This window comes from Trachymyrmex septentrionalis, unplaced genomic scaffold, assembly GCF_001594115.1.
Source record: "Trachymyrmex septentrionalis isolate Tsep2-gDNA-1 unplaced genomic scaffold, Tsep1.0 scaffold181, whole genome shotgun sequence".
Lineage (NCBI taxonomy): Eukaryota > Metazoa > Arthropoda > Insecta > Hymenoptera > Formicidae > Trachymyrmex > Trachymyrmex septentrionalis.
The window spans coordinates 43,848-50,955 of NW_017304979.1; the positions used below are offsets into that span (position 1 = coordinate 43,848).

Here is a 7,108-nt window from a genome sequence, read left to right on the forward strand (position 1 = left end):
CTAAAATTTTCTTTGCAATTTAAAAAAAAACGTTTCAGATAAAATTTATATAGTTTAAGAAGGGACAGATGGTGTCATTGGTTTGACTGTGAAATATTGTTTAAAGGTCACGTGAAAGTCACTATCAATTTCTTAAATAAAACTCCATATATTTCATTACATATTCTTATAGCTTACTTTGAAAGCTTTTCAAAACATTATGATAATGTTTTTCTTCAATCATTAATTTTCGAATAACCCTGGTGAAAATTTTTTTCAGAATTTTTCATATAATTTTTCAGAATAATATATATATATACATTTATAATTTATTAATAAGTTATGATTAATATTTATAATTACAATTATAAATTTATTGTAAGTATAATTTCTGATGAAATGTTATAAAATCTAAAAAAATTTTTAAATATTTTTTAAAAATTGAGATGAGAAATTTCAGAATATTTTAAAATTCACTTGTATGAAAAATTCTGAAGAAAATGTAAACTTCCCGAATATTTCTGAGCGTTTTTGAAAAATGTTGTAATTTGTTTAAAAATTATGAGAAAAATTTTTACCAAAAAAGGCTTGAAAGTTACAGTATGACCAGCATTAGTATTACTTCCAAAAAAAATTTAATAAAATTTTAATCGTTATTAGATGTTAGACAAGATTTCGTTACCCACATCTTGTACTGACACCCACTAATGATTAAACCTTTATCAGGTTTTTTTTAATAAATTAGAGTACAAAATGTCACTGGCTGGAAACTTTTGCACCCCACTGTATGTACCTTTTTATATCATATTTGCAAAAATCAATTTAACGCTTAAGTGCATTGTTAAACACATATACATTTTCCTTAGCTATTGATTGTTCTGTTACTATCAATTTTACATTCTTCAGTATTTTATCCAATTTTTAAATACACTGTGTGAGAACTTATCTATAAACATTTTAAGTGTAAACTTAAACACCTGGTTGTTGATGCTGGTTGTTATATGTTTTATTACAAATAGCAGTCATATTGTTTCCTGGTGTGAAGTAATCCCATATCCAACTAATTTTACGATCTTCCCTCTCCTTTTCTGTTAATTTGTCTGGATGGACCAACCTCAAGTGGCAAGATAATTCAGGCATGTACTTATAACTAAATACAATACTTCAGAACAATGATTGCATTTCGCTTTATTTGTGGTTAATTTTATGTAATTTTTACGTATCCAACGTTGAACTGGAATCCGTTCGTCATCTTCTTCTTCCTCCTCTGTTATACGTAAAACGTTTTGTATTAATTATTAACTTATAAATGATACATATAGATATAATAAAATGATTGCGAATACTGTTTACAGAAAACGAAAGTATGATTATTATTCGGAATAAATATAAATAATATATTAATTGATATATTATTTAAAACTATCTAATTAGCAAATAATTCATACATTACCTATTAATCGATTACTTATATTAAATTTATATAGTACGCAATGCTTATATACGAGAATTAGAAAACGAAAGTCAACTATGTATGTAAAAATTAAATCATTTTATAATTACTAATTTAAATTAAAAAAAAACAATATGATTGGAAATGGGACCATTTATATTAAAACTTGAAATATGAAGCGCTTAACCGAGTATTAAGATATTGAACTACTACATAACATACATTCATTAAAATTGAATTAATTTTTCAGAATTAAATTGCGAGCCGATGAAATTATTGGATTCACACAATCACTCTGATAATCCCCCCAAAATTTTCCAAATATTAAAAAATTGTAATAAACTTATTGCGAAAAATATTGCCTCGGTGGTCTAAAGGCTTAGGACTCTCGCACGGAATGCAAGAGATCCGGATTCGACTCCCGGCCGAGGCAATATTTTTCGCAATAAGTTTATTACAGTTTTTTTAAGATTTGGGAAATTTTGGGGGGATTATCAGATTGATTGTGTGAATCCGATAATTTCATCGGTTTGCAATTTAATTCTGAAAAATTAATTCAGTTTTAATGAATGTATATTATTATATTATATTAGGTGTAGTATAAAGTCATCGCGTATTTTTTAGCTCAAAGTTGTATATACAATATCTTCTTCAATAATGAATGAAATTCAAATTTAAAAAAAGGATTTTAAAGCTTGAAATCTCTACTTTTAAAAGCTTATCACATTTTTTAAGTTTATATGAGTTTGATAATTTTTACATACCAAAAACTACGAGCTGAAAAAGACGAAAACTTTTCTTCTCACTTTGTGGATTTGTAACGTGTCCAAAACGAATTTGAGAAAATTTTCGATTACATATCGTGAAAGCTTGATACTTTTCCTACAAAATCGTTTTCTTTAAATATTCCTACGACTTTTGATTACTAAGTTATCGCGGATTAAATAAAAGAATTATTTTGACTTTAATTGCTCATAACTCCTTTAAAAATTGTCGTATCGTATAATTTAAAAAAGAGATTTTTAAAGCTAAAACTTTACTCTATCAAGATATATTTATATTGTTGGTAGGAAAGTAATTGCGGCTTTTACTGATAGATGTCTTTTAAAAATACGCGATGACTTTTTACTACACCTAATATTATATTATATTATGTATACTTATTGGAATACAATTATGTGTACACATTGATGTACTAGTAATAGTATGCAATATCCTTGAGAGAGTCACTTGTCGGCTAGTCTTGGTTAATCTTTGAGTGCGTTGGTTACTGTTGGTTACTGCGTCTTATTTCACGCACGAGCGTGATGAATCATTTTATCCTTGTTGTTCACCGACATTAAAGAAGGATAAAACGATATATCATGCGTGTTATGTGTGAAACAGAATATGCCTTTCATCTGAATGCGTCCATAAGCGTGTTCTTGCATGCACTTTCAATACATGTTAGCTGAATTTCTTCTGATACCCATAACCGCATTCCTTTATCCAAATTTACTATAAAAATCTGTAATACTAATGGAAAGTTACTTTTTAAAAATAACAAGTTACAGTTACTCGTTACCGAATAGAAATAATAACAAGTTACCGTTACTAGTTACTGATTTTTAAAAGTAACTCGTTACAATTACCATTGCTTGAAAAAGTAACTTTTTGTTACTTTTCCGTTACTTTTTAAAAATCGACCATCATAGCGGAAAGGCCTTTCTACTTTCAAGCGCTATGCATTATCAGAGAAACCTTTTAACAGCAATATGCGAAAAATTAGTTATATTACGAAATATTATCAAAATTTGGATAATTACAGAAAACATTCGAAATATTCTTTCTATTTACGTAATTTTCCAAAATAAGATATATTTACACAATAAAAGCAAATTTATATAATTTTTGTAGAATTATATAATTTCCGTAACATAGCATAATTTTTTTTGATATTTATAGAAATAATTATGTAATATTTATATATATATTATATGTGTGAATTTATGAAATTTTTACTCACAGTGTGAATGGCTTGTGTCGTATCATGTTCAATTGTGTGTAAAGTGACGATAAAGGTAACTGTAAAATACGTTACTGTTAAATAGGTAACTAAAATAGGTAACTGTAAAATACGTTAGAAAGAAAAACGTAACGTTACCAGTAAGTAGCAGTTACAGTAAAGTTACTAAAACAGTAACTTGTAAAATGGCCAAATATGCAGCGCGTACGCAACGCATATTTGGCCATCATAGACTTCACTGAACGATTGACCGTCTACTTCACCCTGATAATGTTCGTCTTAATGGGAAACAATTTGACTGCCGATGTGACCTATGAAATGTCGACATACTTTAACATACTTCAATTCGTTGTCGCGTACTTTTCGCAAGGGCTGTTGGGTGAATCAATAGTGTCATTCAGTCGATTGGAGGTATACATATGTTATCATATTATTTTATAATTTACGGTGAACTTAAATCTACAATCATTCTTATATCTCTATTGGCACGTACTTGTTGAAGTGTGCTTAATTTTTATAGGATTTTTTGCTGATGGACGAAGTGAATACGAGACATTTCTCAGAGAACACGCCGCAGTTGCAGTTTAAATCTCAGAAACCAAAGGAAAAAACTAATGCAGAGAATCAAATAGACAGGTACATCTCGAAAAACGGGAGTATCTGTCTGAACATTAAAGATTATCTGATCTTCCGGTATACGTAAAGCTTCAGCGAGTTTCCGCCAATTGGATCAGTGGCCAATTGCCGCCGACTTTGTGCAATATTAATATAACTATCAAGGTCAATTGTGTGCTGTAGTCGGTGCAGTGGGCTCCGGTAGATCGTCTATATTACATTTACTATTGAAAGAATTAAATTGCTCAATTTCGACCAAAAACAGCATCGCATTAACATTGCAATTTTTGACCAAAAATAACACACTAATGATGCCGCAGCCACCGTATTCCCCAGATCTGGCCCCCTGTGACTTTTTCTTATTCCCGAAACTGAAGAGGCCCATGAAAGGACGACGCTACGCTACGATTGAGGAGATAAAGACGGCATCGAAGGAGGAGCTGAACAAGATCACAAAAAATAATTTTTTGAAGTGCTTCGAGGATTGGAAAAAACGTTGGCACAAGTGTATAATATCTGATGGGGATTACTTTGAAGGAGACAAAATAGATATTCATGAATAAATAAATAATTTTTGAAAAAACACAAAATTCGCGATACTTTTTGAACAGACTTCGTATATTGTTTGACCAGTCCTATGATATGGCTAGATACATGCAGATAATTTTCATAGTCCAAAGTAATTGTTGCGGTTATTGTACAATGTTTATATATTCCTGTGCTATTGCACGTTAGAATCAGGAATTTTTTACGTGACTGGTAATAATTCTTACAATTAGATCTTTCAAATCTTACGCATCAATCATTAAACATGAATTACGTCTTTGTGACTAGATATAAAAGAAGATATATTTTAGCAAGGATTATGAATTTTTTTGAATCTTTAATCTATATGTGATTCCATTTAAATAAAAGAAGAATGTCTATTTCCTAATTTTGAAATTTTTAATATTCTTTAAAGTTTCTTTTTGATCAATTGGCAAATGTTTCAGGTAGCAAATGTATGATGAAGGATTTTCGACAATTTCCGCAGGGAGACATGACAATGGTCGTCGATAGAGGTGTATTTTTGTCTGGTGGTCAAAGAACGCTAATCAATTTCGCGAGGGCAGTTTATAGACAAGCGGATGTCTATTTGCTCGACGATCCCTTGATCGCAGTGGTTACTCGTGTTGCTAGGCGTCTCTATGGAAAGTGCATCATCGAATATCTTCACGGCAAGACGAGGATACTTGTCATACATCAATTGCAATTCCTTAAAAGGGTGCATCACGTTGTCGTACTGGATCGAGTGAGTAACATAGAATATTCTTTAGTTATATCTTAATTTAAAATTAAATTAATTTTAAAATTAAATTTTTAATTTTAAAAGTTTGACTATTTAATTTGTTTTAAAAGTAAATAACTGAGATATAATAATGACAAAAGCAAATTGAATTTATTACTAAATGAATATTAAAAAAATTTTTTTTATCGTTATGAAGACATAATTTTATTAATAACACATACAAATTAGATAATTTCATAATAAAAATTAATAAATAATAAGATTTTTTAAATCAAAAATGGCAAAAATTTTTAAACATTTAATTTACATGTAAATTACATATAATTAATTAAAAGATGAAGGTTTGAATATTTTTTGAATTAAATATCCTAATTTTGTTTTCTAAAGGTTTCGTGAAAATGCAAGGAAATTATAACGAATTAGTACAATCAAATAAAGATTTCATTGGAATGTTGGACAATTTGAACTAAGCGGAGAGAAAGAAAGGGAATATGAGAAGAGCTTCGGAAATGTCTAAGAGAATTACAATAACGAGGCAAATATCAAGATTATCGACTACAAGTTCCATCCTTGTAAGATGATCACTCGTTATTTATAATAAAAAAATATAGAAACTGAAAAAAATATATTTTACATTAGATTTGTTTAATAGATAGCACAAAAAATAAAAATGTAAATAAATATAGAAAAAAGGGACATAAATAAGAATAAAAATACAAAATAATTTTATAAAATATCTGTATTTTTGCGCATAAAAGATTTCTAATATACTTTCACTAAATATTATCAATTAATAAAGCGCGGAAAAAGTTTTTAAATTATTATAATATAAGATTAAAAAAAAATTAAATATTCTTCAAATATTTATATATTTTCTTAACATTATTTTCTTTGTTTTTGAATAATTCAAATTGAATTAACTTCATCAGATTATATCTATTATGAGAGATAAATTCAAGTAATAAGATGATTATTTTGCCATCATGCAGCACTCGGACACTGATTATTCGGATTATGTGGAGAACAGCCCGGAAGATGTCGGCACACGGTCGAGTAGCCGGCAGATTATACAAGGAATATCTGCATAACGATGGCAATAATTTCACGCTATCCATATTGCTGATGACTTTCATCATCAGTCAGATCGCCACTACCGAGAATGATTACTGGCTATCATACTACGAAGTATCTTGGAGGATGTTAGGCGTATTAAAAATACTAGTGACGTAAAACAATTCGCGAACATGTACAATAATAGTTTCTTTGGGTCGATCTTCATGTTGAACCCGGACGGTCTGCTGAGCACTATGGATGCCATACACGTTTACACATTTTACATCATCGTCTGCATCGCTACTACATTATTTCGCAGCTTTCTTTACATGAAGGTCTCTATGAACTCGAGTAGTAACCTTCACAACATCATGTTCTTCAATCTGCTGCAGGCGTGCATGTCCTTCTTTTACAACAATCCTTCCGGTGAGTAACAGTTACGAAATCCGATAGTCGTCTTAACTACTCTACAGAGACATTCAGAAACATTTTTTTATGACAATTTTTTAAAATATTTTTAAGGTAATTTTTAGAATATTTCATAATTTTTATATAATAATAAAATTTTTTAGAAAAATTTTTTAATTTTTTAATGAATTGAGACTTTTTAGAAATATTGAGAAATTTTGTAACTTTTCTAAATTTTTTTAGAAATAGAAATGTAAATTCTGAAATAGAATTTATAAAGTTTATTTTATTATTTCCAAAGAAAAAA

General features: G+C 29.0%; 1 pseudogene; it reads left to right on the plus strand.

Moving 5' to 3' along the window:
- The window catches only part of LOC108746598, a 12,339-nt pseudogene that overhangs the window by 1,507 nt on the left and 3,724 nt on the right, over window positions 1-7,108 (plus strand).